Raw genomic sequence first — 11,494 nt, forward strand, 5'->3', positions numbered from 1 at the left:
TAAAACAAAATGAATTAGTTGTTGGCTTGAATTTTCTTTTAAATGAAAATATCTAATTTCACTTTCATTCTTGATGATATACTTACTGTTTAAAGAATTCTGGGTTGATAGTTTTTTTATTTCTTTTGTCCCTTAAAAATGTTGATTGATTTTCTTCTGGCCACAATTTTTTGGTTTAGATTTTGCTTTTGTTTGTTGTTGTTGTTAATGAGAAATGTTATTAATCAGATCACAGATTTCCTGTTTGTAACATCATTTTTCTCTTGTTCTCTGTTGTTGCTCTTTATTTTGTCTTTCAACAATTTGACTATGGTGTGCCTTACATCTTTCCTGTTTGGTACTTGTTTAGCGTATTATATCTGCAAGCTTCTGTATTTTATCAAACTTAGCAAATCTCCAGCCAGTTCTTTAGCTGTGCCTCTTTACATCTGTTTAGCACATGCATGCTTCAGGGATTAGTCAGAGATTTGGCAAGAGAGTTTGGGAATCCCGCATCTGGATCTTTCCCTTGCAGGAGTCCCTACTCGCTTCAGCTTTCACAGTTTCATGGCTTCTCTTTTCTGGTTCACGGGGCAGAAACAATATAGTTTTCCCACGTGAGTTTCTGCTTTGTGGTGTGCATTGTGTAGACTGCATTTGGCCTTGAGCTTGAAGCCTCAGGAATGGGAATTCACTTGATTAGCTCTGTCTCTCTCTTCCTCCGGTCAAGCATGTCTTCCCAGCCACAGTCCTTCTCTACTTCCCTTCATCCTTCAGTGACTTCAGGAGAGCAGCTCGCATCTCAGTTTGGATTTCTTCTATCTGAGAGTTTGGTCGCTCAGAATTCATTCCATGCATGTAAGTCACTGAGTTTTAAGTAGAGATTTCACATGATGCATCTAATTTGAGGACATTCGTCAAATGCTAAAATTTTAGTTCTAAGTAAGATTGGAAAAGTGAACTCCAGTCTTCTCCTTACAAAGGTGGGACCTATGAGGTAGGAAATTTCCAAAACATGAGAGCATGAACATGTCTGACAGTATTATTATTCACTTCAATCATTGGAATAACATTTGAATGAAAGTTCACTTCGAAGTTGCCCAATATTATAAAACATTTGTGTTCATGTCTCCAAATAACAATAGAAAATCATAAAAATAATCTTATCTCACTTAATGAAATTATATTTTATATAAGTGCAAAGGTAAATCTCCTTGGATTAAATCTGCATGACTACAGTTTTTGCTTCCCTCCTCTACTGTCCATTCCATATTTGCTTTGCACTCAGGAAACATTTTGTTTTCTCCTTGTTCTTTATGTTGATATTCATTTTTAAGATACCTCAATCTTTAGGAATCCTTTGTATATGAGCTTGCTGTGACCTCACATTAAATTTTACCACAAGAGGTACAAACATTTCCTTAGTAATAATAATGATTGACAGTCACATAAATGACTGACATAATTCTCTTTGCTTGGCTATGATTTGTGTCTGATGCCATGGACCCACTGGTCTCTGAGTCTAGTTATAGGCTAGAGAAAGTGAGAGATATAGTGGAAGATAACTAGAGACCCTTGTAAGGGGTGACCGCTTTGGCTGAAGTTGTTAAGAGGTATCTAAGCAAGGCAGGGGGAAATCTTCAGAGAGGGCAGCGGAGTATTGGCCCTGGCACAGGAAGTCTCAGGTCTTCGGGGGCTTGGGTCTGAGGTCTCCAAATCCTCCTGTTCTGTCCCTATTCCCTTGCTCAAGATCTTACTCATTCCATTTTGATGTCTAATTATTCACAGATAAAATCAGACAATGCTGTGAATTCAATTGACTTTGAATTTTGGCAACCCTTGGGCTTAAACCTTGATTTTGATTTTTAGCTACCTCATCCCCATGTCTATAATAATGATAAGTGGCTCAGCATAGCTATAGAAATCCAAGAAAGTCCCTGGTTTTCTGACACTGCCTCGGGCTGACAAATTAACACTTTGAAATTGTTTTCTTTCTTTAAGTTCTTCAGCTTAGACGCATCCAGACTATCCTATAGCCCTAATATTCTATTTCCTTGAAGATCTGCTGACAGCAGACACTCTTAGAATCAATTACTGCATCCGTGAAGGGTTTTAAGTTGCAAAGAACAGAACTTACTGTGGCTAGTTCAAGCAAGAAAGTGATTTACTAAATCATGTCAGAGAATGCAGGAATTTGAAAATGGGCCAGGGAGAAGCTTAACCAATGTTGTAGATAGACCACTCCAGTTTGGATCTGGCTGGTGCCACTAAGCAGCATGGTTCCACAGCCATACCATGATGCTGGGTGACAGGTGCTCCTAGAACCTCTTTCCAGTTGCCTTTCAACCACGACCCACTATCTTTCTGGAATGCTTTAAGAGCATCTATGTTCATTTCATCACTCTTTTCTGAGTGAGAATCTACAGTGGGTGCATGGGATTGGAGGAGCTGATGCCACATACTTGCACCTGTCATGAAGCATCTGGGAAAGCAAGATTTATATACAGCTGCTTGTCCAGTTAACTGTTCTTACCATTAATTTATAAGTTCTAGAATACAAGAACTTTTCTCAGCAGAGTGGTGTGATTGATATGGTAGGCAGTTGATTGAATACAACAAGAACATATCTAAATGATAGAAAATAGAGTTTCTTTTTTAATGTGGATCTGTTTCTCAAGAAAGTTTCTGGGGGGTGGCACTGTGGCGCAGCTGGCAAAGCTACCGCATGCAGTGCTGGCATCCCATGTGGATGCCAGTTTGAGTCCCGGTTGCTCCACTTCCGATCCAGCTCTCTGCTATGGCCTAGGAAAGCAGTGGATGATGGCACAAGTCCTTGTACCCCTGCAACTGCATGGGAGACCCAGAAGAAGCTCCTGGCTCCTGGCTTCAAATTGGTCCAGCTTCAGCCATTGCGGCCATCTCGGGAGTGAACCAGCAGATGGAAGACCTCTCTGTCTCTTTCTGTCAATGCTTCTCTGTAACTCTGCCTTTCAAATAAATAAATAAATCTTTAAAAAAGAGAGAAAGTTTCTGATCAATTAGTGGGCAACTTAAACTCTGGGAAAGTGGTCAGATGATTCCAAAATCTAATATTCAATTTGAAAATCCCTGGGGTTAAATCTATGAAGGGAAATAGTGCTTCATTGCCCTCACCTGTGCCAATTTTGACTAAGCTTATGGTTCTCCTGGAGTACTTCTTATCATAGGCAGTGGTGTATTTCATGCCCACTACCTCTCCGTAGGTGAGGTATGGAGTATGGTTAGGATTTACATTTTGATTTCTTCTTTGTCAATATAACAGCAAAAAATAGAGTTTGTAAAGTATCTTACTTTTTTACCAGTGCTTTTCTTTTTTCTTTTCTTTTTTTTTGACAGAGTTAGACAGTGAGAGAAAGACAGAGAGAAAGGTCTTCCTTTTCCATTGGTTCACCCTCCTATGGCCACTGTGGCCGGCACACTGCGCTGATCCAAAGCCAAGATCTAGGCACTTCCTCCTGGTCTCCCATGCAGGTGCAGGGCTCAAGCACTTGAGGCATCCTCCACTGCCTTCCCAGGCCAGAGCAAAGAGCTGGACTGGAAGAGGAGCAACTGAGACAGAACTGGCGCCGCAATCGGGACTAGAACCTGGAGTGCAGGCGCCGCAGGCGGAGGATTAGCCTAGTGAGCCATGGCACTGGCCTAACAGTGCTTTTCAATACAACAAATTTTAAATCATCTGCTTTCCAGCTTAAATCATTTATATAGGAATGATTTGCTGAGTAAAGTTGACTAGATAGCCCTACCTAGTTTGTATTCCTTCAATCCTCTTCCTAAACTAGAACCTATTATGTATTCTTCCATTAAGAATTCTTTCTCGGCCGGTGCCACGGCTCAATAGGCTAATCCTCCGCCTTGCGGTGCCGGCACACCGGGATCTAGTCCCTGTCGGGGCGCTGGCTTCTGTTCCGGTTGCCCCTCTTCCAGGCCAGCTCTCTGCTATGGCCTGGGAAGACAGGAGGATGGCCCAAGTGCTTGGACCCTGCACCCCATGGGAGGCCAGGAGAAGCACCTGGCTCCTGGCTTTGGATCAGTGAGATGCACTGGCCACAGTGGCCATTGGAGGGTGAACCAACGGCAAAAAGGAAGACCTTTCTCTCTGTCTCTCTCTCTCACTTCCCACTCTGCCTGTCCAAAAAATTTAAAAAAAAAGAATTCTTTCTCAGAATGGGCCATCAAAGAAGGAGGCACCTTTCTTTGAAGGGAGGAAGGCACCTCCATTGTAATATGGGCTTGACTAAATAAGTTCAGATTTGGTGAACTCAAGAGGCTTCCTTAGCCTTGACAGCTCATGGCAAGAGCCTCGGGTGATTACTGACGTCAGAAATAAGAATGTCAATTGTTAAATCAACAACAGGAGTCACTGTGCACCTGCTCCCCACGTTGGATCTCTGTTTTTAATGTGATGTACTATGAGAATTAACAGTAAAACTACTAGTTGAACAGTACTCTATCTTGTGCGGTTGTGTTGGTACAGTCTATTGAAATCTTTGCTTAGTATACTAAGTTGATCTTCTGTATATAAAGTTAATTGAAAATGAATCTTGATGAAGAGTGGAATGGGAGAGGGAGTGGGAGATGGGATGGCTGTGGGTGGGAGGGAGGTTATGGGGGAAAAAGTTGTACTTTGTAAATTTACATTATTAAATAAAAAAAGTAAAAAAAAAAAGAATTCTTCCACTCCCTAGATATCAACTGTTCATTCAGCCTGCAGGGCTGCTCACAACCTGCCGTTTTCCCATCTTTCTATCTTTGTTCTCTTTTTGGTCATCGTACATTTAGCTCAGGTTTTAATCCATATCTAATAAACACACTTATTGTACTTTAGACTTTAAAGGAACTTGAAAGTATTCTTGTCAAACCTTTTGTGTGAATGCAAAAGCTGAGCCCTAGTGAGGTTGACTGATAGACACATAGTAGACACTTAATATTTGTCGGCTGAGCAAATTTCCCAGGATCAAACTCCCACATGTTGGAATCGTTGAAATTTGAAAGCAGCGTTTGAGTATTTTTATCCAGTGTTTAAATTTATACTTCAGGGATAATAATAGACTAGCTCCCCCTAATCCATGTGGGATACATTCCAAGACCCTCTGTGGATGCCTGGGACCATTGGAAGTTCTGAGTTCTGTGATTTAGTGTGCCCTTTCCATGCTAACTAAGCACCTATTAGGCACTGACTGTGGCCATAACTCTCACAATGGAGCACAACAGCAAAACAGCATGGATTTCTTTTTCCTTCTTTATAATTCCATGGCTATATGGCTCCTTCTTACTCTAGATTTTAGCAACTTCAGCATACAACTATTTTCTTTCCTTATTAAGTTGAAAACCTCCACTCTTCCACTGGGTATGCTGGCCAAAGGAAGAGTTCACAGCCTGGCTGGGACGGAGCAGAAAGACAGCAAGTTCATCATAATGCTCAGAATATCACACAATTTAAAATACAAATTGTTCTGGAATTTTCCAGTTAGTACTTTTGAACCTCTGGAGCCACAGAAAGCAAAAATGCAGATAAGGGGCAACTACTGTAGACAACATTTATTGAGCACTCACTGTGTGCCAGAAGATGAGGATACTGTTTCTGTCTCTGTGACAAGGATACCATTATTACTGCATTTTATAGTTGAGGAAACTGAAGCACAGAAGAGCTTAAATAACTTGATCATAGCTGGAGTCAGTGACGGAGCAGAGATTTGAACTCCAGAGCCTGTGTGTGTAATTAATATGCATTGCCCTCTGGTTAGGCTAAATTGTGTACCCTCAAAATGCATGTGCTGAAGTACTAACGCCCACTAGCTAAAAATGGGACTGTATTTGGAGACAAGGTTTTAAAAGTAACTAAGGTAAAATAAAGTCATTAGAGTAAGCCCTAAACCAGTTGACTGACGTCCCTATAAGGAGAGAAAATTAGGGACCAATGCCGTGGCATAGCGGGTAAAGCACCTGCAGTGCAGGCATCCCATATGGCTGCCCTACACCTAATCCAGCTCTCTGCTATGGCCTGGGGAAAGCAGTGGAAGATGGCCCAAGTCCTTGGGCTCCTGCACCTGTGTGGGAGACCTGGAAGAAGCTCCTGGCTCCTCGCTTTGGATCGGCCCAGCTCCAGCCATTGCAGCCATATGGGGAGTGAACCAGTGGATAGAAGACCTCGCTCTCTTTCTTTCTTTCTCTGCCTCTGCCTCCCTGTGACTTAGCCTTTCTAATAAATAAATGCATATTTTTAAAAAGCAGGGAAAATTAGGGCACCGACTGACCCAGAGGAGATAAAATGTGAAGACAGCAAGAAGGCTGCCATCTGCCAACCAAGGAGAGAGGCCTCAGAGGGAAGTCTGCTGACACCTTAATCTGGGTCTCCAACCTCTAGAACCAGGAGAAAAGAAGTTTTGTCTCTTGAAGCCCTCGAGTCTATGGTATTCTGTACCGGCAGCGCTGGCCTGAGACCACACCCCCCGCCTGCACACGCAAACCTGTTCTCTCCAGCCCCGGAGCCTTGGCACAGGCACATTCCTGCCCACTGTTCCCTCTTTCTCAAATGTGCTGTGTCCTAATTTTCATCTTTTTTTTTTTTTCACTCCTCCACCAAGTCCCTATTCTTCCTAGACTACCTCAATGACTTCCTCCTTTGGGAAGTTTTTTACAATTAATCCCTAAAATATGTGATTGCTCAATTGTTACACATCATAATGTCTTGTCTGTCTCTGAATTATGGGCTTAACACATTGTGCCCTGGTTTATAATTACCTTTTGTGTTTGCCTTATACCCTCCCGCTTGATGGTGAATGATCTACAGATAATGGCTGAGACAAGTTCATTTTTGCTTGCTTCAAATGCACTATGCTAGGAGGTCAGGTAATAAGACCTGGCTCTGCTCTGAGGAACCCACAGTATGGTGAATGAAACTTTATGTTCTTTGTGATCGCTCCTCACTTATTAGTATCTAATTTGATTTGGTTGAATTTAACTGAAATTTTTTGGCATACTCCAAATAATAAAAATTAAAGAGGCTGCAGATTTTTATTATTATTATTTACAAAATACCACCAGTCTCTGAGACAAGAAATATTTCTTTATTCCTGGTGAGTATTTGGATGTGCTCACTTCTTGGCAAGTGTCCCTAAGTCTAAGAGATAACATAGAAATCCAGAGGTTTCCTGTGGAGTGAATGGGCAGTAGGGTCTTTTACTGGATACCATGAGTCCAGGTGTTCACACAATGACCTACCTGGGCTAAAGAGGCACATATCAGAATACAAAGCCCCTGTTATGTTTTGGGAAAATAATTTGGGTGTCTAAGGCCCATGTGAGGGTGCTTTAATGGTTACCATTAATGCTTAGTAGATTAAGGGTGTATATCTGACCTAATTATGGGATCTAGGAGGCTGGCCCAGTGGGGAGTCTCCAGATCATCTGGATGTGTCCATGTTTTCGTGAGAGGGTTTCTTACTTAAGTTAGTTCAGCCTGCTTCCCTTTCTGGGCTTAGTTGCTCACGATGTGATTATTCCTCCACGATCTTCCCTCCTACCAGACGCCTGAACCAATGGGGTCACTCAGTCTCGGACTGTTAACCTCCAAACTGTGAGGAAAGAAAAGCCTTTTCCTAGCCTTTTCAGTATCCGGTTGTGATGACAAGCTAGTTTCATCAACCAGAGAAGTGGGGTTGTTAATATTAGCTCTATTTGAAAATATGGAGGAGCTTTTGGAATTGGTTTATCAGAAAAGGTTGGAAGAGTTTAGAGGAGCAGGCTAGACAAAGTTCAGACTGCTGTAAACAGAGCAATATAAGTTGTTATGAAAAGGGTTTAGAAAGCCAGAATAGTGAGAGCCTTGTGGACAGGCAAGGCCATGTTGATGAACTTTCAGATTAAAATGAGGGTTCTGAGGTAGGTAAAGCGCTGCCTGCAGTGCCAGCATCCCACATGGGCGCTGGTTCGTGTCCCAGCTATGCCACTTCTAGTCCAGCTTCCTGCTAATGGTACTTGGGCCCCTGTCACTCACATGGGAAACCCCAGTCATTGCGGCCATCTGAGGTGTGAACCAGTGGATGGGAGATCCTTCTCTCTCTCTCTCCCTCTACCTCATGTAACTCTGATTTTCAAATAAATAAATATTTTTAAAATTTAATTTAACTTGTTTTTAAAAGTAGATTCTATGGAATTGAACTAAAGGCCATTCTTGTTACGTGGTGGCAAAGAACTGGTCTCTATTGGATCTATGCTGTGAGACTTTGTGGAAGGTTGAAATCAAACATGGTGGACTAGTTTGTTTGGTGAAGTAGATTTGAAGGCACCTCAATATTCAGGCTGCAGCATGAGTGCTATTTGCTGCTAACAAAGTTTATGGTTAGAATCAGGAGCAAAAAGAGGCAAAGTGGAAACACTTGGAAAAGTCATATCCTGGCCAGGTAAAGAAGGAAGAAAAAAACTTGTTAGACATAGGGAAGTGGGGTAGAGAAACCACTTGCTAAAGAGATTAGCTCAGATGAAAGGCAGCCTTGGACTAACAGGCAAAGCAATGAGAGGGAGACGCTGAAGGCATTTCAGAGATCTTCCAGGGCAGAGTCTTGTTCAGGAACAAATGTCAGGGCACCCTTCTTACCTAGGACTGACTACTGGCAAAGTGCTCCAAGGGTGCTTCAGTTCAGGTGTGGCTCCTGCTAGCAGAAGACCTTGGCATCAGCCATGTGATGCTGGTTTTACAAACATGCAGCATGCAAGAGTTATGAGGTCATAGGACATCCACCAAGATTTCCAAGGAAAGCCTGACAGCCTAGGCAGAGTTGGGCTGCATTGTTGGAGTCCCCGCCCAGAGCCCATGGTGAGGTGATGTCTAGTGAAACTGTAGGATTGAAGTCAAGGTGGAGACCTCAGGAAGGTAGAGGACCAGTGACATGAGACCCTTGGAGGAAAGCTGCAAGCAGGGGGTCAGGCAAGCCCAGGAAAGCATCAGACACCGGTGTGTTCTGAGAGAGCAGAGACCGAAAGAACCCTGGAGGCAGCATGGCCTCCTTCTTGATTTCAAAGAATCTGGTGGCACAGACAGACATGTCACAGGGGCAGAGCCACTGCAGAGAGCCTCCATTAGGGCAATGCCAAGTGTAAATGTGAAACCAAAGCTGCCACAGAGAGTCCCCAGCAGGGCAGTGCTTAATGGAGCTGCATAGGTGGAGCTGCAATCTGTGAGAACTGAAAACACAGCTGCAGTCAGTGAAGCAGCAGGGATGGGGCTGCCCCAAAACAGCGGGAGACCAATCTGAACCACAAGGTGCCCAGGATGCCAGACCTGGGGCTTTAGGATTTCATGTTTCCCTGCTTGTTTCTGGTTGTGCTTTGACCCAATGGATCCTCTCTCTTTCTTTGTCTCCCCTATATAGATTGGAAATAGGTACTCTGTCCCTCTCCCATCTTTGTGTCTTAGAAGTGAGTAACTTATCTGTGATTGTACAGTTTACAGCTAAGGGAGTTTCATGAGAGGCAGATGACACTTTGTACTTTGCAATTTTGATAAATGCTGGAACACTGAGACTTTGAAGCCCTTGGGGGTGAAATGGATGTATTTTGCATTGTGAGATGAACATGAATCTTTTGAGGCCAGGGCTGAAATATCATGGTTTGGATAACAATTTGGGTATAGCCAAAGGCCCATGTATTTGAGGGTTGGTCATTAAGGTCTTATGTTAATAGTTAAATGGTTAAGGGTGAAGACTACATATAATTATGGCTGGCATCTGAGGGTGGGTCCGCTGAGAGACTTTAAATCATGGGAGCATGCCATCAGAAGGTAGTCTTGTGAGAAGGTTGGCTATTTAATTTGACTTCAGTCTATCTTCCTCTCTCTGTTTCCTGCCTTACCATGAAATCATCCTCAACAGATACCTGAACCTACGGAGTCACCTGATCTTGGACTGTGAACCTCCAAACTGTGATCAAAAAGTAAACCCTTTCCTTTTCACTTGGATATTTCAGTTGTAGTAATGAAAAAATGACTAACAGATCCACCTATTAAGACAGGCAGCAGGGGTTATGCCAAAGAGTGTGTCTGATCATTTCAGACTCTGTGAAACTTGATCTGGCTCCTCAACATCAGGTTCTTTGACTATGGCAGACAGACTTTTGAGGTGATTATGAAAGAATGATCGCATCACATTTACTCAGAAGTCACTGGTCTCAGGTAGGTAGGCGTGAGGTGGGACAACAGAGAGGGCTCCTTTGTGTTTCCTATTTGACTTTGCTTGAGATTTTGTTTTAAAAACCTGAATATCATGAATCCTTAATGCAATCTATTCTGTCTAACTTAGGGAGGATACTATATTCCCAACCATTTGATGATAGCTATGACATTTTAGTTATGACTCCAAAGGAGCTGGTATCCTTCCAGAATAGGTTAAAAACACTCTTCAAATTACTGAAAAGTAAAAGTGTAAGAAGGGCAATGGCTGACTTGAGTCCAAATATCCCAAGTTTATACCTTGAAATGAAAGTAATAGGAAAAAAGGAAGGGAGTGGAGGAGGAGGTGGTGGTGGGAAAGAAGAATTAGACAAGGTGCCCTGATATTTCTCTTTCCTGATTCTTTCTACTGAAAAAGTCTCCCACCTTTTCTCAGAAACCTTGTACTAAAGATCGCACTTTTTCTGTTTCGTATATGCAATCTCTCCTTGGCCATGTGTTTCTTGCTGGAAACTCCACTAACATCCATCCCATGGGGTCCTGACTCCATTTCCAGATCCCATATTGGGGACCTGTTGGAAAACTTTGGGATAAACTCCAGACAGGGAGGAGGGCTGACTGCCAAGGAGGAAGAGAGGGGGTGGGTGGATGAGCGGGTAGTGGAGGGAACATCTACTTTGTTCTGACAAGATTATTCATATAATCACACCCTGTAAAGACAGAGATTTTGGATGAAGTATTTTTAAAGTACGTTAACCATTACACACATGAGGGAACAGGAGCAAGGCAAACAGTAATCTTGAGATGGGTTAAACCAGTTGTGGCCTCAAGTCAACAAATCTGAAGCTTGATTTTTTTTTTCAAGTAACCAATAATTAGGGACTCTTGAAGAAAGAAATATTTGCTAAAATGAGGCAGAATGAAATCATTGTTTAACCTGTAATTTTTGAAGTTTATTGAGGCTATTTTTACAAAGTTGTTAAAGGAGTACTCCTCACCCCATCCTAAATCAGTGCCTTTTTTGTCACTCTTGAGTGTCTGTTGGACTAATGCCGCCAAGGTCTTTGTGGACCTTTGAGCTCATTAATTTTTCATTCTCCTTCACAATGCCATGGCTGATCCTCAGGGAGTACATAGTGTCTGCCTCAGGAAATCGCAGAGTAGCTCAAGACACTTTGGAAGTCGACCTGGCAGCCTGTTTTGCTAGCAGTAGGCCCTCTGTTCACACCCTACTCCACATGACCCATTTCACCTCCTTACTCCCATCTGTGTTCTGTCCTTTTCAGAGGTCTGGAATCTCACAAAATCTTGG

This window comes from Lepus europaeus, chromosome 16 (genome assembly GCF_033115175.1).
Source record: "Lepus europaeus isolate LE1 chromosome 16, mLepTim1.pri, whole genome shotgun sequence".
In the NCBI taxonomy this organism is placed as follows: Eukaryota; Metazoa; Chordata; class Mammalia; order Lagomorpha; family Leporidae; genus Lepus; species Lepus europaeus.